We start from the raw sequence: 26,166 nt of genomic DNA, 5'->3' as shown, positions 1-26,166 counted from the left end.
GGAGTCGCTAGATATGAGAAAAAATGGTAAAATGAGTGATTTTAATAATATAATACAAGATTTTTGAAGAATAATCTATTAAACCAGAATTTTGGTAACATTTTTGGTCTATTGAAACAAACGGCCATAAATGCTATGAACAAAAATTTAGACTTTTTTTTAACAAATAAACGTAACATAGAATCACAAAGGAAACATAAAATAGCATTTACAAAAAATTTTACATCGATGAGAAAAAATCTGCAAGGGGTAAAATTATCACAGAATTAAATGGCAATTCCATTTTTAAAAAGTGGCCTCAAAATTTTTATCGTCAAATTTAACCTTCATTGAAGGTCCAGGATGACTCCCGCAGTCCATTTCTTTACTTTTTTCCTAAAAACATAAAAAAATAATATAAACATTTCAGATTTACAAATATAGTACTCATATAAAAATACTTACTTAAAACAGACATCCGGTAATTTTTACCGGTTAAGATTTTTGATGTGTGCTAGAAAAGAAAATATTGACAATACACACTACACGCTTTGACTAGCATTGTTATACAAACTACCCGAGAGCTACAGATACACATGAACTTGTAAGTCGTGAGGTTACCATGAAATCCACATTTTGGGAATGCCCGCCGGTAAAAAATACCGGATCTCTGTAGTTAAGGGTTAAAAGATATTTAAATAAAAAACTTATTGGACCATTTCTCTGGTGACACCTCCATGGCTTCTAAAAATTGCAAGCCAGATGGATGCTGCAGTGAAGACAAGAGGGAATTCTAAAAGTTGCAATTCACAATCCCGTCTACAGCTTGGTGAATTCCAACGGAAAATGGACCTAGTTGCTCTATAGGAGTAATACTAATAAAAAAATAAAGATGTATTATTTTTCACTTAGTGAAAGTATTTTTCACTTAGTATTTCACTTAGTATTTCACTTAGTATTTCACTTAGTATTTTCACTTATTTTTCACTTCAAAAATAGAAAATTATGAAATAGAAGCAGCACTATCACAATTAAAGAACAACAAAGCACCAGGACCAGATGGAATCCTTGCTCAAATGTTAAAACATTAAGAAATCTGTTTAATCAGTGTCTACATAAAGGAGAAATACCCGACGAATGGAACGAAAGTCTTACAATCCTGCTATTTAAGAAAGGCGACAGACAGGACATAAAAAATTACAGACCCATCTCACGGCTGTTGCAAACGTATAAACTATTCATAAGGATTATCAACAACAGGCTAACACACAAATTGGACTCGTATCAACCAGTAGAGCAGGCAGGATTCCGAAAGCGATATAGCACCACTGACCATCTTCTAACAATTAGGACACTAATAGAAAAAGCTAACGAATACCATATAGATCTGCACTTAGCGTTCGTTGACTACGAAAAAGCATTTGACAGCGTGAAAATGTGGGCAATAGAAAAAGCTATAAACAACTGTAGAACAGATTCCAGATACAGAATGCTAATACATAATATATATATATATATATATATATATATATATATATATATATATATATATATATATATATATATATATATATATATATATATATATAAAAAACAAAATATGCACAAGATGGAATGCAACCATAGACACGTGTTTCTGACTTATTAGTCGTCATCAGTATGATATAGCTAAACAGGAGCAATGCTTATATATATATATATATATATATATATATATATATATATATATATATATATAAGAAAGCAACAATGACAGTACAATTGGAAGAAACCACAAAACCCACACCAATTAACAGAGGAGTGCGACAGGGAGATGTTATTTCTCCTAAACTATTTACATTAGCACTGGAAGATGTTTTTAAAACAATGGAATGGATAAACATGGGAATAAACATAAATGGAAAGAAACTAAACCACCTAAGATATGCAGACGATGTAGTAGTCATAGCATCAAGTTTTGAAGAACTACAAACGATGCTAACCGAACTAGCAAATGAATCCGAACAAATAGGTCTAAAAATGAATTTTGCCAAAACAAAAACAATGACAAACACACAAGACAATAGATATGTAATACTAAACGACACCACAATAGAAGCGGTTAATGATTATATATATTTGGGACAGATGATAAAAATAAATAAGGAAAACCAAACAGCGGAGGTAAAAAGAAGGGTCAGATTAGCCTGGGCAGGATTTGGAAAATTAAAATGGGTTCTAAAGAATACAAAAATACAACAATACTTAAAAACAAGAGTGTTTGACCAGTGCATACTCCCAATTGTCACGTACGTATGCCAAACATGGACCTTGACCAAGGCAAACATGGATAAAATAATGAAGATACAAAGAGCCATGGAGAGAGCAATGTCAGGAGTAAATTGACAGACAAAAAAACAAAACAACTGGGTCAGAAATAGAACAAAAGTCAAAGACGTAGGCCAACATATAGCCAGACTAAAATGGAGCTTCGCAGGTCATAACGCTAGACTAACGGACAATAGGTGGAATAGCACGATACAACAATGGAGACCATGGACAGGAAAGAGAACAAGAGGACGACCCCAGATGAGATGGGGAGACGACATTAAAAAGATAGGAGGAACGCACTGGAAACAGAAAGCACTAAACAGAAGCAAATGGAGGAAACTGGGGGAAGCTTATATTCAAAATTGGACGAATTAAAGGGCAAAAGAAGAAGAAGAAGTACAGAAAGCGCAAACCAGCACTCCAAATCGACGGTATGAACTTTCCAGAAAGCGGAACTTAAATTAGACTCAGTGGATAAGCAGTGTCTAGATTATAGAAATTCTACTATGTATTGTTCTGATTACTATTGCATTTTGCTATGTTTTGGGTCTTTTAATATCATCATTAACGTTCAATGATTGATTCAACGCCCAGGAAAGCTAGAAATAATTAAAAAATAAAATTGCAAACCGCAATCTTTCGGTACAAGGCAAACCACAATCTCAGAAACTCATTGGAGAGGTGAAGGCTGTTTTAAAACTGCTATTGTACACTAGGGCACCTGGAGAAAATACATCTGTAACGTTAAAAACGTCACATCTTTGTTATTTTATTTTTAAATAATTATTTTACTTTATTTTCTTTAATATTTCTTTAGTAATTATTTTCTTCTATTTGTTTTACCAGTTTTCTTCGTTTAAAACTCGATGGCGCCCTCTTTTATTATCTTCTATTTAATATATCTCTTTTCATCTAAAATCTAAATCATCATACTGAACGTACTCCTTATATTCTTACTCTGTGAGTATCTGTCTTTTAATACGAAACATGGTTTTCCACCTTCTCATAATTTGCGCTGTCATGTCAATGAGGATGACAATTAGTAATGGAGAGGAAAAATTAATAATCTTATAAAGGGCAATTATAGAGCTGATAATATCTATCCATTTTCAGACTCTTGAGGTGAGTTTTGTATTCTAAGTTTTTTATAGTCTACTTTTAATTTTTGATAATGATTTTTTTTACCTAACCTCGACGTTACTCGATACGTGTATTAGTATCTTAATTTTGAATATTTCATTTCATCTATTGATATGCTTTCAGTAATCAAATTATTTAACTATTCCGTTACTATTAATTTTATTTTGTTCCTTTGCCAATGACTACTGTTTACGAGTATTTGGCAAAGGCCCGTTTTGGGTTTTTCTTCTTGATGATTGATATGTGTCTTTATCTTATAGTTTTTGGGAATAAGATCACCGTCCTCCATCTGGGAGCTTCAAAAAAGCCTATCGGCGGCGATGACACTAAAGCTGACAGCGACAGCTGCGGGGATCTGAGGCCGCACAGCTGCCCAGGTCTATAAGAAGTCTACAGCAGTACCATTCGACATCAAGGAGTTACCATCGAACCAGATACCAAAGCCATAAGTATAATCTACAAATTGTTAGTTTTTGGCAAGAATTTGAATATATTTTTTAACTTTTTTGAACAATAAACATGATTGGTTAAAAATACTATTTTGTTTTCTTCCATTCCGAATTTTTATAGTTCATTTCTAAGATTAGGACAAGACGAACACACACCTTGAGAGACTGAGCTAAGCTAAGGGTGTAGCGATGGCTATCTTGGATGATTGTGGTAATATTTTCGAATATTATTTCAATTAGCTCTGTTCACTCGTTTCCCATCGATTTTTAAATACAGTACCTAGAGACTTGCAACTTTTTGCATCGTATTGAGGATAATGTCAGGAAAAAAGTCTACCAAAGAAAAATGGATGCAAATGTATAGTTGCATTTTAAAGTGCATAAAATGCATCCAAAAGTGCATAAACATGTCAAAATAAGTGTCATGATCATCATCCAGCCCTTTGCGTCCACTACTGGACATAGGCCTCCCTCATTTTTGTCCATTGTGCTCTATTTTGAGCACTTTGCATCCACTTTTTGACATTTTCTTGAGATCGTCAGTCCAACGAGTAGGTGGTCTTCCTCTACTTCTTTTGTCTATGTCTTCTCGGCCTCCACTCAAGTAATCTCTTCGTCCACCTCACATTACTGATTCGGGCGACGTGTCCGACCCAGTTCCATTTCAGGATGGCAATTCGGGAAATTACATCGGTAACTCCTGTTCTTCGTCTTAAGTCTTCATTTCTAACTCGGTCACGAAGCGATATACTCAACATTGACCTTTTCATTTTCCTCTGGGCTATTTAATATAAGTGTACTAAGGGCCAAATTTTGTTACTCGAAGATTTTTGGACTCACTAAATACGAATAAGCCATCAGAACCGACCTCCGTGCCCCTGGTGCCCATAAACTCTCCATACTCTAGAAGATAACATGCTTCGGCAGTGACCTTGGGCACCAGGAAGTCCGAGGAGTCGGTTCTGATAGCATATTGGTATTCAGGGACCCCATAAACCGCTTAGTAATTTATTTGCATGCATCCAATGTCAAAAACCTAAGAAACTCAAGAAGATGACGTATCTTAGCAGTGGTCGTCAGCACCAGGTGCTTCGAGCATCGATTCAGATGGTGTATTCGTTTTCAGCAACCCCAAAAAGTCCCCGTGTAATCTGTTTGCATTAATTCCCGAAACCCCTCTAAACTTCAGAAGCTGTCAAAACCCTAGGCAGCAGGTGCTACTGGTGTCGGTTCTGACGGCGTATTCCTTTTGGGCAGCCCCAAAAATCCCCCAAGTATTGTGTATGCATCAATGTGATGTCAAAAAACTATCAACCTCCAGAATATGACGTGCCTTAGCAGTAACACTGGGTACCAGGTGCTCCAAGGTCTCTTCTAATGGCGTTATCGTGTTCAGCTACTCCAAAAACCTTAAGCAATTTGTTTTGGCAAAAAATAGTTTGCAATTATTGTAGTAACCAACCTCCATCGATTAGAAGGCACTTTAAGAAGAAGAAAATATACCAATACTCTACACCGTATACAAATATACTTTCCTACGATAGGACAGAAACATTGACAGGTTCCATGGTCATCTAGAAGGAAGGCCCACAGTAGGGTCATCTAACTAAAATATCGATGGATTGGGTATCGGTATATTGGGTATTGCATATGACATCATAATAATGTCAAGATGGAAATCTGTATTTTTTACAAACTTGGAAAACATTTTGTCCATTCCTGCGTCATTGCGACACTTACCTAAATAAGTCCTGTATACCTATGTATTGAAAAGATCTCTGACCTCTATTTAACTTATGATTGACAGATTTTATTGATGTGCAGGTTTGACCTTTTTGAACTGATTTCATACTTTTCTATTTTATGAACTTTTGCTATAACTGGTTTGGAGAGCGGGGTAATACGTTCCAGTATATCTTCTGGGTTTGATAATGAAGTGGTATGTAGTTGTGAACAGTTAGCGCCGACCTGTTTTTAGTTTTCTGTGTAGGTAGGTACCAGACAGTGCGACTGCTATACGTAAATTAAAGGTTTTCGAGAATTTTTCTTCACCTGGTGTATTTTGCAAAATCCAGTGACTCTAGAAGTTTTTTACCTATTTCTGGGTCTCTAGATTGCTCCTATTGATCACGCAGGTCTTTAAAATTCTTCAGGTAGCTATTTATTGTTGTTTTCTGCAAGAAGCTTGCTAATGTATTTGAGCTTTGTGATTGATGTTTTCACTTCCGTGTTTATAACGCTGGAATATTTCAGCTAAATGTTTAAATTTTTGTTTCTGTATTTCACTTTATATTTTCTTTTATCTTGCTTGGCTAGGTTTCACAACCATACAACCATATATTAAATAAGGGCTGATAGTATCGAAATTTTAATTATTTCAATGATTCATGAAAAAGATTTCCAAAAGAAAGCAAACTATTTGTTTCACATTAAATATCTTATTTATAGATTTGTATACATTGAACACATTGACCTGATTATTGTTTTTGAAACTCGAACATTTGAAATATGTCCAACCAATACGGACAATATCGTATCAAATGTAACTTTATTTCAATTTCTTACGAAAACTTTGAGAAAGTTTATAATATCAGTACCATAAATAGTGATAAAATTCGAAAACTTCTCCACTTTAAAAATGAAACAATCTCTCGTAATAGTTTGTTTGTTTGTGACCAATATAAGGTGACCAATAAAAATTATCTTTTTCTATGGATGCTATACAATGTGCAACTTCTCTCACTACTTACATACATTCAAAACGAACAATTTCTCAGGCAGTGAGAAAAGTCGGCCATTGCAGTGAGAAATATTTTTTCTCACGGATTCACCGCCAGTTTACATACATAATATCGCCATTTCCATGGTAACATGCACAATACAAACACAATTATTTTTGTCAAATAAAATGTGTTCAAACTTGTCAAAACTTATCAAAAATTACCTTTTAAGACCATTCAACTGTGAATTATAATTTTAAATAAATAAAGTATATAAATATTAAGAATATTAAACACCTATGTGTATATACGTATTTTATTTCAGTTTAGGCATATAATATACCTAAAAGCACCTAAATTATTTAATTTTGAAATTTGAACTCTTGACAAAAAGGCATCCATAGAAAAAGCACAGTGTACAACACGAGAGAAAATGACATATTTCTCTCTCGCTTGATTTGCGGCACTCGCCTCGTGCCTCGGCTCGTGCCAACAAACTTCTGCGCTCGTGAGAAATATGTCTTTTCTCTCTCTTGTTGTACAATATACTATTACACTGACGGATAAGTTTCATATCCTAATGAGGTTTGATATCATTTTTCAAATAAAATAGTACTTAGCAGTATCCGCATCTTAAATACACTGCGCGTCAGAGAAAACGAGCACCCCAAAAACTGGGTCATTTTTTATGTCTCGTATATCCTAAATCTCTTATACAATGTAAGTAATTTTTTTAATATGTTATATCCTTATTCTTTCACAATATTGCTGTAATAATATTGTTGCTACACAGGTAAATTTTTATTCTATACTGGGTGTTCGCAACAGTCTGTGGAATATTCTAGCTTTTATATGTATAAATGTATTCTAGCTATTATTATGTAATTAAAACCCAATTTTAGCCTCAGGTTTTCTTAACATCCTTTTTTTTATTCATTTGCTTATGTTGGATAATACGAAAGTTAGGTACTTTAACAACTAGCCATGTTCTTCATCAGTACAGGGTGTTTCTAAATAAGTGCGACAAACTTTAAGGGGTAATTCTGTATAACAAAATAATGACCGTTTTCTTTATAAACATATGTTCGCAAATGCTTCGTTTCTGAGATACGGGATGTTGAATTTTTTCTTATAAACTGACGATTTATTTATTACCCTAAAACCGGTTGGGACATGCAAATGAAATATGGTAGGTTTTAAGAGATATTTATTGCGCATTTTTTGACGTGCAATTAAGAATTATATATTCACCATTGGCGCGCAAACGGGTCATATGACGGATCATATTATATTGTGAAAAATTTCATGTGTTTGTCTTGTGACGATAATAATTTTTAAGAAGAAATGAGTACTTTTTTTGTAAAAATATGTTTCGAACTATAATAAATAAGTCCTAATTATCTTTCAAATTAATTTCCCCGACGTTCACATATAAAAAAATGGATATACAGATGGGGTGCAAATGCACCCCGCACCGTTGTTTACGTAAGAATCTAAGCACCGTCTTACGAGGGTTAATCTGTTTCTAACCGAATTGGTACAACATTATGGGTCACGGGCTGTGGAAAGATAATTTTGCTGTTGTCAAGCTGTAACATGATGTGTACGCAAAGTCTGCAGATGTAAATAACGTTCATCTGCTGGGTTCGTGCATCTACAAAGTCCTGGAACTGGTCTTTTTTTGGCGTATCCTTCACTTTCTTTATACCTTCTTAAAGCTCTTGAAATACTAGATTGGTGGATTTCCATAACATCAGCAAGATATTGCTGCGGTGGGCCATCTCCAATTAAACCTACATAGCCAAGAAACTATCTGCGGTAACACAAATTTATGTAAGTAACTCCTTTGCACAAGTTAGAATAGGGGGAAAAATATCAAACGCTTTTTGCGTAAATTCTGGACTGAGACAGGGAGATCCGTTGTCCCCATTGTTGTTTAACCTTGCCTTAGAATATGTCATGCGGAAAATATATCACAAAATCAAACCAGACATAACTGCTCGGGGAGCAAAAACAACAGTAGCACAAATAACATTAGAAATTAGGGATATTTTCTCGAGCTTTGAAGAAGCTGCATTAAACATCGTTCTCAAAATAAATGAAGACAAAACAAAATACATGATCGTCTCAAAACAAGAACGACGGCGAATAAGGCAAAACATTACTATAAACAATTGATGAATTCGACCGTTACTTGATGGAAGTTCATTTTATCTCACAATAAAACACTGAAAACTTTTGTTTTCTATACTTCCACAAAATTTATTATTTACAACTATGTGACTACAGCTGTTTCGGCAGAGTGCCTTTCTCAAGTGATATAATTTACAATGTGTTTGCCTTTTTAAGTCTCTAACTGAAGAGGTTGAGGAGTGGGGAGCTGTTTAGCTCGAGTTGGTCATTCAGAATTATATCTGTATTTTTCAGTTTATTAATTTCCATAGATTCTAAAAAAGATATCTTAAGGCCTTTATTTTGGATATGCAGAATTTGAAACTCTTCATTGAAAGAATGATTATGATCTAGAAGGTGAAGTGCGTATGTAGAAGTGTCTGTTTTCCTATTGTTGAAAGCCCTTTTGTGGTCTGCTATCCGTTTGTCAAAAGTTCTGCCAGTTTGACCGATGTACGTTTTCGGACAGTCACCACAAGTTAGTTTGTACACACCACTCTGTAGTTGCTTTCTCTTTCGGCTTTTATTGTTCTTAATACATCTGCTTAAGTTGTTGTTAGTTCTGAAAGCTGGTATTATTCCTTTCTTTTTTATATATCTGGCTATTTTTGTTGTTATCTTGCCAGTATATGTGAGAGAGCAGAAGGTATTGGGTTCTTTCTGTGGTGGTGGATACACTAATTTCAGGGCTTTCTTATGGAGTTTTTGATTTAACATTTTGTTAACTGTTTGTTCGTTATAGCCGTTGTTTACTGCTATTTGTTTAATGATGTTTAGTTCTATCTCGAAGTTATTTTTTGTCATGGGAATTTCTGTCACTCTATGTATCATGCTATGGTAGGCTGCTAATTTGTGTTCTGTAGGATGCGATGATGAATTGTGTATAGTTGTGTCAGTATGGGTAGGTTTATGATATACGGAGAACTCATGTTTGTTGTGTAGTCTGGTAATCGTTACATCTAGAAAGTTTATGGAATTATTCTGTTCTGTTTCTATTGTAAACTCAATATTACTATGAAGTGAATTAATGTATGATAGAAATTGGTCAAGTTGTCTGTTAGTTCCTGTAAAGCATACTAGTATATCATCCACGTATCTCCACCAATATAAGAACTGTTTAAATACGGGATGTTTAGAAATTGTTGTTTCAAGTTGGTTCATAAAAATATATCTGATAGTAATGGGCTTAGAGGATTACCCATAATGAGTCCTGCACTGTTGTTTGTGTATATTTGATTATTGAATTCAAAATAGTCTTGATTTATGCAAATTTCAAGGAGGTGTAAAATTTCAGATGCAATGACCGGATTTATACTATTATGGCCTAAAAGATTTTTAACTAAAACAAAAGTTTCTGTAGGAGGAACACTAGGAAAAAGATTTTTTACGTCAAATGAAATTAGTCTGGAGTTGTTGGGTAATTGAAAATGCTGTATTTTATTAACTAGTTCTAGTGTATTTTTTACGGTGAATTTAGCTGAAAGTTTAGTGTATTCTGTAATAATATCTGACAGTTTTTTGAAAGTTTATATGACGGAGCTGTATAAAAAGAATCTACAGGCCTTATTGGGTGGTCTCAACCTCCTAAATTATACTCTTTTATTAAACTACACAAACCTGACCACCCAATAAGGCCTGTAGTTTCTTTTTATGTAGCTCCGTCATATAAACTTTCAAAAAAACTGTCACATATTATTACATAATACACTAAATTTCCACCTAAATTCACCGTCAAAAATACACTAGAACTAGTTAATAAAATACAACATTTTCACTGTTTCACCTAAAATATCCTGACAATATTTTATCGATTTGCTAGCAGTCTCTTTAAGTTCCAATACTTTTTTTTAATTTTCGAGCGTAGTATATAGCTGCACCTAACCATCTACCCATCGAGTTAACACTGGTTCCGGTGGTAATGGAGTGTTAGGGAATCTGTCTCTAAAAAGTTGCACCCTTAAAGGAGCTTTAATGAAGTTTTTTCCATTTTTTATCAACTCAATAACAAGTGGAAATTCATAAGTCTCAGCAACGCAATTCAGGCCGTGTGCTAGACACGTACACAGTGAATTAGATTTGGATAAAACACTTTAAGATGTGATGCTGTTTTGATCATATATGGTGCAGCATCGAAAAGCATTAATACTATTTTGTTGGTGGGCAGAGCCTCGGGAAGATAAAAATTTGTTAAAACGTCATTTACGAATCTTGGAACTGTATTATTTATTGCTTCTAGTTCTTTTGAGCACACTAAATAACCCTTAATCAAGATTTCTCTGTGAAGTACGCCTATGATTAAATTAGCGACGTATCTTCCATAAATATACGTAGTCTCGTCTACAGCAAACCAGATGTAATTGTTTCCCACTATTGTTTTTGCTTTTTTTCTGGTTTTATTGTAAATGCAATTAACATATTTTTTCGCGGAGTACTTTCATAGTAGGTACTTTTCCAAAAATGATTTAAAACTTTCATTTTTCAATTTATTTAATGGGAGGTCAAAATCCACAATTGCACTACATAAATCAAAATTAAATTTCTGCTGTTCTAGGTCTGGATCCCGCGTATGAAAAAAAAGTTGATTAATAGCAAGCTGAAAATTAGTTAATATCTTAAGGGTGTCTAGTCGGACAAACTTTGATATATGGGAACACTGGAACAGGGGAAGTTTTAATTGTGGGACAGGTTAAAAATTTGGAACGGTCAGACCACGAAAACGGCTCATGTATTTTGTCCGACAGAACAGACTTAAACTCTTCGAACAGAGATTAAACTCTCATGCAAAAATCAGACTGCTATTTATCACCAACTGGGCGTTTTAATGAGTGCAACATGTAGAATATGTCAAATGACCGGAATTATGACAGGTGATAAATAGCAGTCTGATTTTTGCATGAGAGTTTAATCTCTGTTCGGAGAGTTTAAGTCTGTTCTGTCGGACAAAATAAATGTGCCGTTTTCGTGGTGTGACCGTTCCTAATTTTTAACCTGTTCCACAATTAAAACTGCCCCTGTTCCAGTGTTTCCATATATCAAAGTTTATCCGACTAGACAGCCTTAAAATATGCTAAAGCTATTAACATATTTTCAGCTTGCTATTAGGGGAAGGGGGGTATGATGGGGTAGCTAAGGAAAATAACAAAAATACAACATAATTACTACGTTTATTACTATTACTAATTGATGGCGCGTTACGTCATTAATCTAACTATGATTTGGTACAATCTTTGGAAAATCAACCTATCACATTTTTCAACAATTAGCCATTAATAAGAACATTATGAAAAACCATCTTGCCCCATACTATGGGGTATGATGTGGTAATGGAATTGGGGCATGATGGTGATGCTAATTAATTCTCACAAAATAAACAAAAATGTGTATTTGCTCCAGATCTTCATTGTCCACCCTAGCACAAGCATTGTGAGCTCAACATCCTCAGATCTGGCAGCCTACCCAGGGTTCTGACGATGTCACTTTATATATGGCTGTTTTCATAGCATCTCTCGACCACTCTTCTCTTTTTGTTTTTTTCTTGTAAGTACGTACCATGGTATTATCTAAAACAATAATCCAATGTTATTTATTAAGAAATTTAAATTAACCCAGACTTACCACCAATGTCCCATCATACCCCGCACCCAATACCCCATCGTGCCTCAAAAGCTAACTTTGAACAAAAAAAAAAATTCACTAATTAAATGTTTAACGTATTCACACAAACAGTATGCCATTATCAAAATAAGAATACTAGTAAACAACGATAAAAAAGACATTAATGAAGTGATCATAATTACCTTAAAATAACGATGGTTGTCCTTGCACAAAATTAGATCAACGGAGCGCTAAAACAGTTTTCCGTTTGTAAACAAAAAACGCGTGCACTCTCATTCACGGTTTCTCTTGCAGTGACCGTTTGTCGAGTGACTCTTACTATTGAGTTACTGCATGCTATTCACCAACGTGTAGTTTTTTGTTTGTGTGGGGTACCCCGTCTTACCTCGCGACCCCGTCATGCCCCCCATTCCCCTAATCAATTTTTTTCATACGCGGGATCCAGACCTATTCGCAAATGCAAAAAATGATAATAGTATATAAAAAAGCACCAAATAAGCACAACAATTCAAAAAAGGCATAATAATTTAAAAAAAAGCAAAAAAAGCATAAAAAAGGGCTGTCAAAATGACTCATTTTGCATGTTTCTTTTATATTTAAAAAGAAAATAGTCCTGCTTGTATTATTTAACATAAGCATTATGCTTAGAAATCCGGACTTTAGTGATTAGTATTTGAGACAGTAAGTAAAACACATTCATATTGAAAACAAAGGAGATTAGGCAGCGGTATGACATACCGCATGTCTTGAAACATCCACGTCATTAGTTAAGGGTTAACGTAGACATGCTGCAAGAAAATAGTTTCAGAACATTATTTCTTACATTTCTTAGTCATTTTTCCTTTTTCTATCGAAATATAAAGCTTGATTTTTAGAATTTTATGTTTTTTAAACAAAATTTTTATACTTATCTCATAGATGCGATCTTCATGAATTCTACTCATCTTTTATTCTTTCCAGTGAGTTCAGTACATATGAAAAGTAATATTACTGCCATAAATATAATCTGTTTCATTTCCTAATGTAGGGTTAGGGATAATAAAACCCATAATCCAAACCGCAATATCACCACCCCCTTGTTGCATTTTCGCCTTTCACCCCAACCAAAACAAAATCGAAATCGAGAATCTCTCTTTCTTGGTGTCGCCGGCGGGTCGGAGCAATTCTACTTCCATAATTAACACATGAATGATTGATAATCCTAGAGGGAAGAGAGAAGGAAATACTCTACTTTGGTTTACTAATCTACCTTAATTTTCCACTTCCTCCAGATTTATGATAGCGCGCTAATTTACGAAGTGCTGAAATTTATATTTCACAATTTCAGCTGTAGAAAGTACAATGGGAGAATGTTACGTGAATTAGGATTTTAACTGTAATCATTTCAGCTAAACGTTTTATGAGATTAACAAATTTAATTAAACAACAATTAAAACGATATTATAATTCATTTGTTAAACACTTGCTGTACCTGAAAAATAATAATTTGGTAATGCAGTTACATTGTGATTTTGACTAAGAAAGTTTTGGAATAGTTCTGATTTTTTTCATTCTATATGTAATTTGGGGTGCTGAATCCGAATATGAGATTCGTGGACACAATTTCGTGACGCAACATTGAAAAATCGCTAAAAAAGAGAAAAAATTTTGCCTTTTCCCGCTTTCTTGCTTAAATCTCGAAAACTACTAACTTTTAGTAAAAGGTCTGTTAACAGAAATTAAAGTACTTAAAATTCTCTACAAACATCACTATATTTCTTCTCGGATGCATCTTTAAGGGCTTCACAGTTTTTCGATAACTTTCTAACGCATTAAGTTGGAAGGGACAGAAAAAAAGGTACGTCCGTGGTTAAAGTCATTGATAACATTTATTATAGTTGTTGATAGATGGTGGTATAATCGAACAAAAAATTATTTATGTATTATCTCTACGACTATAATCTGTACAATTTATAAGAATATACAGATCAAAGAACATATATTTTTATAAATGAAATATCCACAATTGATTTGTTTTTATACCAAATTACGATTACGATTCTGTCAACTGTCAGATTTAACTAAAATGCCATGCTATGATTCTCTACATTCTTAAAATCATATATTACGTCATTAATGACACACTCAAAGACTAAGAAGAACTTTAAATTATAGTCGTATAGATACCTATGTAATAGGTAAATAATAGGTAAATACCTAAATTATTTTTTTCCGATTATAGCGCCATCTATCAACAACTGGAATAAATGCTATTTTTTTAACAACCCATTTATTTACAATCTGTAATAATAATTACAATAAGTAAATTGTTTAACAATTAAAAGAGACTTGCAGGAGACTGTCCAGTGACAATAAACTATGAAATCATAATTTTAGTACTTAACAAAGTTATTTGTGACTAATAAATGAAACACTATAAATAAAACTCTAATAAATAAAATATTTTTGAAAATTTAAAATTTAAAATCTTGTTGGTAGATCACTTGGAGTGTGGAGCTTTAGCCTTCTGTTTGCCTGGGGTCTCATTAGGTTCTTCGCTAGCCTGTTGGGGTGGTTTTGTAGTCGGATGACGTATTTTTGGGCGTAACTGGCAATTTCTTCTTTGACAGTCTTCATTTGGTGATCACGACTGATGTGTTCATTGGGCATGTACCACGGTGCATTTGTGATAATGCGCAATGTTTTGATTGGAATCTCTCCAGAATGTCGATATTGGATCTCGACGCAGATCCCCACAGTTGGATACCATAGCTCCATATTGACTTAATCACTGACTTGTATACTAAAATTTTATTGTACAAACTCAGCTGTGACCTTTTTCCTATCAGCTAGTACATTTTATTGAGTTTCAGACCCAACTGTTTTCTTTTCGTGAATATGTGTTTCTTCCACGTTAATCTGCGGTCCAAGTGCATACCTAGGTATTTTACATCATCCTTTTATTGTAGTACTTGATTATTTAGTGAGACGGTTGGGCACGTATCTTTTAGATTAGTGAACGTTATATGTACTGACTTGCTTTCATTTACTTTCATTCGCCATGTTTGTAACCAGATCTTTATTCTATCGAGATTTGTCTGGAGCAGTTGCGAGGCGATGTACGGGTTTGAATGAGCTGCAATGATTGCTGTGTCATCTGCATATGTTGCTGTGATGATGTTATGGCTTGCAGGAAGATCTGCTGTGTAGAGTAGGTAGGGAACTGGTCCAAGGACACTACCTTGAGGTACTCCAGCTTTGATTGGATATAAGTTAGTGCACTGATCTTTAACTTTTACAAGGAAATGGTGGTCGGAGAGATAGGACTTGACGATTAGAAAGTAATTGAGAGAAAGGACTTTTCTTATTTTGTATAGGAGGCCAGTGTGCCAGACTTTATCAAAAGCCTGCGAGACATCCAAAAAGGTTGCAGTGCAGTATTGCTTCTTTTCTAAGGCTGTGTTTATGGAATTGGAGACTCGGTGAATTTACTTGGTGGTAGCATGTTGTTGTCTAAATCCAAACTGGTGGTTGGATATTAGCTACTTTTCCACGAGGATTAGCTGTAATCTATCTAGTAAGAGTTTTTCAAAAACTTTTGACATTACTGAAAGTAGACTGATAGGTCTATAGGACTTAACTTCTTCTACAGGCTTGCCTGGTTTGGGTATTAAGATGATTTGTGCCACTTTCCACAAAAGGGGATAGTAACCAGTTCTTAATATTGCGTTAAAAATCTGTGTCAAATATTGCACTCCTTTCTTGGGAAGTCCTTTTAGAATCCTTGCAGTGATTAAATCGAACCCTGGGAACTTTTTTGGGTTCATATCTGTTTGTATTTTGTTGAAAACTTGTTTGGCTGTGAATTTTTTCAACGGTGCTTCTAGTTGGGATCGATATTCTAAATACAATTGAATATTATCTTCTGCATCAGGGTTGTTGTTTTGGGCATGTGGTTGGAACACTTCCTCCAGGTATTTGGCAAAGACTGTAGCTTTTTCGTTGTGACTTTTAACCCATCGTCCGTTACTGGCCCGGATAGGCGGATTAGAGAGTTGTGGTCTGTTAATCTTTCGTGTTGCCTTCCATAGCGAGTATTCGGAGGTTTCCGTGGCAGATAGATTTTGTAGATATCGTTTTATGTCGTTGTTTTTATTGTTGTTTAACAAAGTTTTTAGTCGCGCTGTAGCTTGGTTTAATCTAATTTTATTCTGGGGTGCGCGGGTTCTTTGCCATACTTTCCTTAGTCTTCTTTTTTCTGCGATTTTTTCTTTTATTTCGTTGGGTAAGTCTTTGTGTATCTTGGTTGTGTAGGTGTTGACTGCCGGCCAGCTTCCTGAATTATGCTATTTAATTGATTTACTGCTTCGTCAATTTCGCGATCCGATTTTAGTGGGATGTTTAGATCCAGTCTCTCATCAAGGATAGCCCGGAATTTAATTCAATTGGTAAATTTACTACTTAGATATGCTATAAACGTGTATGTATCACGGACAAATATTTTTTTCTGTCACTTGTGTCACACTGAAAAAAGTCTCTGAGAAGTACCATATTTACTTTTTTTTTCAGAAGATTCGTTCGGTCTGAAGTGGGAGTTAAAAATGGGTAATTTTCAGCAGTCTCTGCAAAACCCACTTTTTAGGCGGGAGAAATGTTAAAACCTATTCGTCTATTAACAAAAAAGAAGGAATGGTTGTGAGAGAAACGAGTCAACATTAAATTTTATTAAAAGACAAAAGCTGTCGTATTGAATTATTTACATGTGGTTTTTTATTGAAAGTATTACGGGCGGCGCACACCACCGCGTAAAAACGACCACCCCGTACGAGTGAGAAATTTCAATAACACACTAAAACTTGTTAATTGATGGCACCGATAATATAATTTTATCGTCTAGAGTACGCCAATGAATTAAGTAAAACGTGTTTTTGTACCGTCTTGGACGAGATAAAAATCGGATCGAAAAGCCTAGTTGATTTTTATTCTTGGAGCGTTGATCGAAGAATAATTAGGTGAGTTTATGTAGGTAGTATTTTCCGACCATTTTCTGCTGTCTTTTTGGCGAGCTGAGCGAATTCGACAGTTTTCCTCTTACCTATCCGTTTACCTATCCTTATACGAGTGGTGATCGTATATCCCTAATATGTCTTTTCATCTGGCGAGCTGAGCGAGATTCCCTTTCTTCCCTTTCCTTATACATTTATGTCGTATTAATAAAAGTAATTCCTATTTCACGCGATCGTCAAAATCATTCATTCATGTACAAAATATCGTCACATCGACCCGAACAGAAAGCTCAATACGTAGATTATAAATATATTTTAATTACGAAATTAACGAGTAATTAAGGCTGAGGGCCGGTTGTTCGAGCGCTAATCAACAATGATCACTATCAAATATTTAATTACTGTCACAACTGTCAATGTCAACTTTGGTTGGGTTGCTGAAAACATAATTGATCATAATTATGAGATTAGTTAATCAATTAACATAAGAATTATTAACATAATTGATTAACTAATTTTATAAATGTAATCAATAATTATGTTTTCAGCAACCCAATCAAAGTTGACATTGACAGTTGTGACAGTAATTAAATATTTGATAATGATCATTGTTGATTAGCGTTCGAACAACCGGCCCTGATTATTTTATTTTTGTAAGTTTTGATTCCAAATAAAAATGTCTTAAAACGCGAACTCTTTTCTTCGACTGATTTAGTTACCTGAAGCCACAACGCAACGACCTCATTACACACACAGATACAGAACTTGTCCCAAGACGAGTCGCAAAGCATCTACAACCCTCATGTCGCTGCTGAGAATATCCTAATGGACCACATATTGTTCCTACATGCGATGGATGGTTGTGATACTACTTCCGCATTGTTTAATCAGGGTAATCAGGGAAAACTGAAGTTTCAAGTCCTGCAGAAGAACACAGACTTGAAATCAACCATTGCGGCTTTCAAAGACCCTAATGCTGCATTACCCTCTACCGAAGCTGCTGCGCGAGAACATCCGCTGAGAGTTTACTATCAGGTGCAGCAGTGCTTATCCTTATACAAAGCCACATCAGATCCTGACGAGCAACAAAAAGATTCAAGTGAAGGGGCATGAAAAAGAAACACCAGTGGTTTCGTGCCAGTGCCAGCCACTTTAGACCCTGCACCAAACTCAATACTCCGGTATATTTCATATGAATGTAAAAAGGGCTGCCAACGCAATTGTAGATGAAGGAAGGTGGGCCTCCATTGTTCCCCAATTTGCACACCATGCGAAGGACTGTGAGACAATGGTGAGCCCCCCGGAATACAGCTCTGACATAGACGTAGAAGGGATTGAAGAAAGAAACAAAGGTAAGTAGACTCTCACAAGTTTTTTGTAGTCATTCATCTTTCCTTGATATATGATCACAATATGTTTGAACAAAAAACTAAATAGTTATATTTGTAGAGAATTTTAAGTATTTCAATTGCTGTTACCAATCCATTTACTAAAAGTTAATAGTTTTCGAGATTGAAGCAAAAAAGCACGACAAAGCAGAAATTTTTCGCTTTTTTCTCGATTTTCTCGATGTTGCGGCATGAAATTTTGTCCTCAAACTTTATATTCGGATTCAGCACCCAAAAACACATTTAGAATGAAAGAAATCAGAGTTACCCCAAAACTTTCCCACTAGGGGATTATTATTTTTAATAATTTTCGCTGTTATTAAGTTTTATACATTTTTAATAAAAATTAAACATTTTAATAAATTTCGGCTGCTCAATATTCACAGAAAAACACATAGGTCTGGATCCCGCCTATGAAAAAAAGTTGATTAATAGCAAGCTGAAAATTTGTTAATAGCTTAAGGGTGTCTAGTCGGATAAACTTTGATATATGGGAACACTGGAACAGGGGCAGTTTTAATTGTGGAACAAGTTAAAAGTTTGGAACGGTCAGACCACGAAAACGGCACATTTTTTTTGTCCGACAGAATAGACTTAAACTCCCCGAACAGAGATTAAACTCTCATGCAAAAATGAGACTGCTATTTATCACCTGTCATAATTCCTGTCATTTGACATATTCTACATGTTCCACTCATTAAAACGCCCATTTGGTGATAAATATCAGTCTGATTTTTGCATGAGAGTTTAATCTCTGTTCGGAGAGTTTAAGTCTGTTCTGTCGGACAAAATAAATGTGCCGTTTTCGTGGTGTGACCGTTCCAAATTTTTAACCTGTTCCACAATTAAAACTGCCCCTTTTCCAGTGTTCTCATATATCAAAGTTTATCCGACTAGACACCCTTAAGCTATTAACAAATTTTCAGCATGCTATTAATCAACTTTTTTTTCATACGCGGGATCCAGACCTAACATTTTATAACCATAAAACAACATTTCCCTTAACTATTTGTATTGAAAAATGTTTCTGGTAACATTTTTATATGAAATTTAGAAAAGGGGAAAATTTAAGAGATTTAATACGGTCTTTTTGTGCGCTTTTTCAATTATATAGTAAATAATAACGAAGACAAAACAAACATTAACTGCATAGTTGTATAAAAAAATAAATTTTTTACAAATTTATTTTTTATTTTTCCGTTTTTTCTAAAAATAAAATATTTGAATAAAAATCGGCTGCTCAATATTGAGAGAAAAACACGTTGTAAAACCATAAAACAACATTTCCCCTTAACTGTTTGTACATATTGAAAAATGTTTCTAGTGACATTTTTATGTGAAATTTAGAAAAGGGCCAATTTAAAAGGGGTCTACCACAAAATCTCCACAGCCAAAATCCCGTCAGCCAAAATCACGACACGCCAGAACCCCGACACGCCAAAATCCCGACAAATGAACCATTTCGCCAGATTTTCAAAACTATAATACATAGTATCTAGCTTATTTTATCACATACATAATACAACTTAATTTTATTTTTGAAGTTATAGTTCTTTCGGCACGGGGATGAATTTTTACATTCCCTGGAGCATGCGCACACCGACATTATGGATTAGTCGCTACATCTTTATGTAGCGCAATTAAGGTGTGCGTGAAAAGAATATATTATTAGTGTTTTAAGTAAATATATTTATTATAATTTTTGTGTCTTTGGATTTGTCTTCCTCGGGAATAAGATATTTTATAATAATAGTAAGTATATTTAAAGTATTTTTGTATACTTCACTTGGTCTATTAAATTTGTCAGTATGTATGAGAAATCTTGTAACCTGTCAAAGCAAAGGTAATATAGCTCAGTGGTAGAGCATGTGACCGGAGATCGAGGGGTCCCCGGTTCGAATCCGTGTGTTTTATATTTTTTTTTATTTTTGGTATTGTTTTATTAAAAATTTTTGGAAAGTAGTAAGTAAAAATTAATTTAATCTTTAAATAAAATACAAATAACCTGTTGAAAGTATATTTATTTCGTTGAAATCATATAATAGAAGTATAACTTCTTACGTGCGTGCAAAGTACACACACATTTTTTTAAATATTCCTTATGGTGGAAGTCTACTAACTGTGACAAGGGAAAAAACAGGACCATTTTCCGGATTTTTTTTAACATATTTACATTTAATTCTCTTAAGTTCTTTAGCAGTTCATTGTAAGTTTTAATCCAATAAAAAATATTGTGTTTTGGCCAAGGTTTGATAATTTGTTTTATCTACTCTATGTCATATTATGTATAAGTTTTTAGTTTGTAAAAACTCTCATTATAGATAGCAGTGCGTGAAGGGTTTAAAGTGTGCGTGAAGTAACAATGTATTTTAAATGGGATTTACTCTTTCGTACTGTTTTTTGGCACACTTTCATATAATCAAATAACCTTAACTTTCGCGTTGTCACGGTGATGACACTAATGAGCAATAAATTACAACAAAAGTTTTGACAGTTTTGTAGTTTAAAATAAGTTATAATTTTTAAATGTCAAATTTCTAAAAATTGTAGAATAGAAATGAATTCCAGTGACGGAGAGTTACAGTTTTTTATTTGTTTATCGTAGATAAAATATTGTATGAAACTGTGCGTGAAGTACTTTTTGCGAACTTACGAGATGTATAGCACTCGCTCCGCTGTCGCTCGTGCTCTAAACATCGAGTGCGTTCGCAAAAAGCATACTTCACGAACTGTTTCATAATAAATATTTTAACATAATATGTAATGACATTTATTTCTCGTTTTGTGATTATGGGCATCTGTTTTTTTTTTATTTTTGTTACTAAACAAAGATATTTACCATTTAATATGAACTAATTTTCTAAATAAAATTTCATGGTACATGAATTAAATTATTTTTCTGTTTTTGCCATTATATAGTTCAATATGTGATCAAATCCTCAATTCAAATTTACTTTCATATACAGAGTGTCTGCGTAACTTGGAACCACATGGGAAACTTTTTTAACATCAATTTTACGAAAAAAGTTATTCTTCATAAAGTGCTCTGCATAGTCTAAAACCTAAGATGCAATCATCAGATATCAAATTTTTTATCAATAATATACGAGGTATGTCTAAAAATATGAATTCCGCATACGAATGAAATATGGATGTGCATTTGAAAAGGAAACAATAAATATTCAAAATGTAGTTGTCGGGATTTTTACTTATGCGAGGATTGTGGCATGTCGGAATTTTGGCATATCGAGATTTTGGTATGTCGGGATTTTAGCGTGTCGGGGTTCTGGTGTGTCGGGACTCTGGCGTGTCGGGATTTTGGCCGTCGGGATTTTGGCTCTCGGGATTTTGGCTGTCGGGATTTTGGGTGGCACCGATTTAAAAGATTGAAGACGATCTTTTTCTGTGGTTTTTCAATTAAATAATAACGAAGAGAAAACAAAAATGAACTGCATAGCTGTATAAAAATAAAATCCTTTTACAAATTTATTTTATATTTTTCGTTTTTTCTAAAAATAAAATATTTGAATAAAAATCGGTTGCTCCATATTGAGAGAAAAAACGTTGTATATTGAGAGAAAAAAACGTTGTAGAACCATAAAACAAAATTTCCTTTAACTGTTTGTATTAAAAAATGTTTCTAGTGACATTTTTATATGAAATTTAGAAAAGGACCAATTTAAGAGATTAAATACGGTCATTTTGTGCGGTTTTTCAATCAAATAGTAAATAATAACGAAGACAAAACAAAAATGAACTGTATAGCTGTTCAAAGATAAAATCCTTTTACAAATTTATTTTCTATTTTTCGTTTTTTCTAAAAATAAAATATTTGAATAAAAATCGGCTGCTCCATATTGAGAGAAAAAACGTTGTATAACCATAAAACAAAATTTCCTTTAACTGTTTGTATTGAAAAATATTTCTAGTGACATTTTTACATGAAATTTAGAAAAGGGCCAATTTAAGAGATTAAATACGGCCATTTTGTGCGGTTTTTCAATCAAATAGTAAAAAATAACGAAGACAAAACAAGCATGAGCTGCAGAGCTGTATAAAAATATAAACTTTTTTACAAATTTATTTTTAATTTTTACGTTTTTCCCTAAAATGCAATATTTAAATAAAATTCGGCTACTCAACGCAAACAGAAAAAAACGTTTTATAACCATAAAACAACATTTTTCCTTAATCGTTTGTATTGAAAAATATTTCTGATTCCATTTTTATATGAAATTTAGAAAAGGACCAATTTAATAGATTGAATACGGTCTTTTTGTGTGGTTTTTCAATCAAATAGTAAATAATAACGAAGTCAAAACAAGCATAAACTGCAAAGCTGTATAAAAATATAAATTTTTTACAAATTTATTTTTAATTTTTACGTTTTTCCTAAAAATAAAATATTTAAATAAACATCATCTGCTCAATATTTGCAGAAAAACACGTTTTAGAACCATAAAACATTTCCCTTAATGGGTAAGACGCAAAATGTCGCCTGTAAAAATTTTGAATGTGTTTTAAATGTATTAATTTTTTTCGAATTCTAACAAAACTAATAAATATTTTTGAAACAATTAAACACAAAATGAAAGATAATATTATTACTGAGGGCAGAAAGTCTCTTAAAACTTTATTACTTTTTTATTTATTTTAAGGGACTTTCGGCCCTCGGTAATAACGTAATCCTTCATTCTGCGTTTAAATTTTTCAAAAATACTTATTAGTTTTCTCAGGGTTCGACAAAAATCAATACATTTAAAACACATTGAAAATTTTGACAGGCGACATTTTGGTACTTTCCCCTTAATCATTTTTATTAAAAAATTTTTCTGGTAATATTTTTATACGAAATTTAGTGAAGTGCCAATTTAAAAGATTGATGACGTTTTTTTGTTGGTTTTTCAATTAAATAGTAAATAACAACGAAGACAAAACAAACATAAACCCTTTTACAAATTTATTTTTAATTTTTCCGTTTTTCCTAAAAATAAAATATTTGAATAAAAATCGTCTTCTCAATATTGAGGGAAAAACACGTTGTATAACCATAAAACAACATTTCCCCTTAACTGTTTGTATTGAAAAATGTTTCTGGTGACATTTTTATATGAAATTTAGAAAAGGGCCAATTTAAGAGATTGAATACGGTCTTTTTGTGCGGTAAGTAAACACCTTTGATGTAGAAAAACGTTAACACCAGCGAATGTGAATGTGAAAATTGATTTTACTTTTTAATGTGGCAATGGCCGTAGAACGTGGAGGGTTACACTACGTTTTTATTGCTCGGGAACTTGAATAGACAAGTTTTTCCGATCCCCAAGCTAAGGGGGATTTGGTACAAAAGAATGTGTCATCACCACGACAAATTGAAATGTGATTAAATTATATTTGTGTTATAACGCTTATTGCATTAGAACGGCAGGTTGTAAAGGCGAAAATGTGCCTTTTTAAAGAGCTTCATATGAAATTCTGTTATTAACCGAGTGTTGGAATGTCAGGAATCTTCAACAGGGATATAACATGTGTAATATTATAAAATATTATTGATTCAATATTATAAAAACGTTCATATACCAGCACTAGTACATTTTCACGGTTTTTGCTGTAAATTTTAAGGAACTGCTTGGATTGACATGAAATTTGATATATACTTATGTCAAATATGCTAACATGTCAAAGAAAAAAAGTAATATTGTGCAGATGTGTGCTGTTGCACTGGGGTGGGGGTAAATTTTTTCACCCCCGAGAAGGGGTGAAAAACATACGTTCAAAATAATAGTCCAGAATTGGATGAACTGACTAATTCTATGCAACTTTTGCTGTATAGAGTTTTTTCAATAAATCAATACTTTTCGAGTTATTTGCGAGTGAATATGTTCATTTTTCAATAAAAATAACTAGTTTTTAGACGGCTTTTCTCAAATAATTCAAAAAGTATTTTATAAAAAAAAACATTCTTGGCAAAAATGTAGCCTGTAAAAAAGTTTTAAAAAATGGTGTATGCATGAAGTCTATTAACCCAGTAAAATCAGAGTTATAGCTAAAGAAAACTAGGTTCATATTCCCCAAATACCAAATAGAATATTTCAACGTGAAATAACCAAAAAATGAAGCACTTTCTGAGGAAAACTCATTACAACTTATTTATAGCGTTTTAAAAATGCTTTATTTCTGTTTGTGTAAAAAAAGTTTCATCAAATATAAGCAAGTTACGCTCAAAATAAAGTGGGTACTTTTTCGAAACTTGAGTCAGGAAATTAAACCAAATCTAAACCAAATCAAACCAAATCAAATCTAAACCATCCTTTTTTTTCTCTTAGTGGGTACTTTTTGTTTTGGCACAGAAAACCGGGAAAATAGCCCCCCTAATTAGCAACTTAAATGAAATTAATCGTTACCGCTTCACATGCTGCTTTACTTATGTTGTGTTTATATTGTGATCTGTAAGTTTCACCGATTCAAACTAGTAATTTTTGAAAAAATTTGGTTTTAAAGTAAAATTTTTAAAAGTTATAATTTTGAAAATAATTCTTTTTTTTATATCTTAAAAATTATTAGAGATACCAAAAATCTCAAACAGTAAAGCAAGTCGGATTTGCTTTTCTGAATATTGTGGATTTTTTTTTGTTTTTCTGTAAGACAAGAATTGGTCAATATTTCGTGTTGCTAAATTTGCATACACTCGTGATTAGTGAATCGTTCAGGCCTTTCAACTACAGCCCTTTTAAAAATAATGACTCTGAACCGATAAAACTTACAGACCGATAAAGCTTACAGTCCGTCCAATATACTTACCGTTGCACGTCATTATCTACGTCAGAGATCTAAGTTGACATTGTTGCCCAATTACAAAATTTCTTATATTCATTTTACATCAAATATGTCACATATTTTTTGCGGAAGTGGATTATGCCACAAAACAAATTAATATTCAATATAAATAAATAAAAACTGTAGAAATAGAAAACAAGAATTAAGTTAAAATCTTACGTTAAAGTAAATAATAAAAACAGTAAATATAATAAAACAAATGCTTATAGTAAATAATAAAAACAAATATGAAGTGTCATCACTGCAACTGTCAAATAAATATTACCAATTTATGCCAAAATCTCACCTTTGTTCGATCGCAGTTAGAGTGTAATCCGAACAAGTGTGCTTTATAAAAACGCTTTATATTTCACTTTACAAATTAAATGAAACAAGTTAGCGTATGTTTCTTTAAATGTACATTAACAGAAATCCTCCAATATTATTTCTACGCGTATATAATAAAATATGTCTAGTGGCTGTAATTCCCCTGTACTCGGCTAAATGATTCTAAAAAGGAACAGACCTATCGCCTAAATATTTCGTGTTGGTATCATGTGACGTCACGGGCTATGACGCGGATGACGTGCAACGG

Source organism: Diabrotica virgifera, chromosome 6, assembly GCF_917563875.1.
Source record: "Diabrotica virgifera virgifera chromosome 6, PGI_DIABVI_V3a".
In the NCBI taxonomy this organism is placed as follows: Eukaryota; Metazoa; Arthropoda; class Insecta; order Coleoptera; family Chrysomelidae; genus Diabrotica; species Diabrotica virgifera.
Note: the sequence above shows the minus strand (reverse complement) of the source record.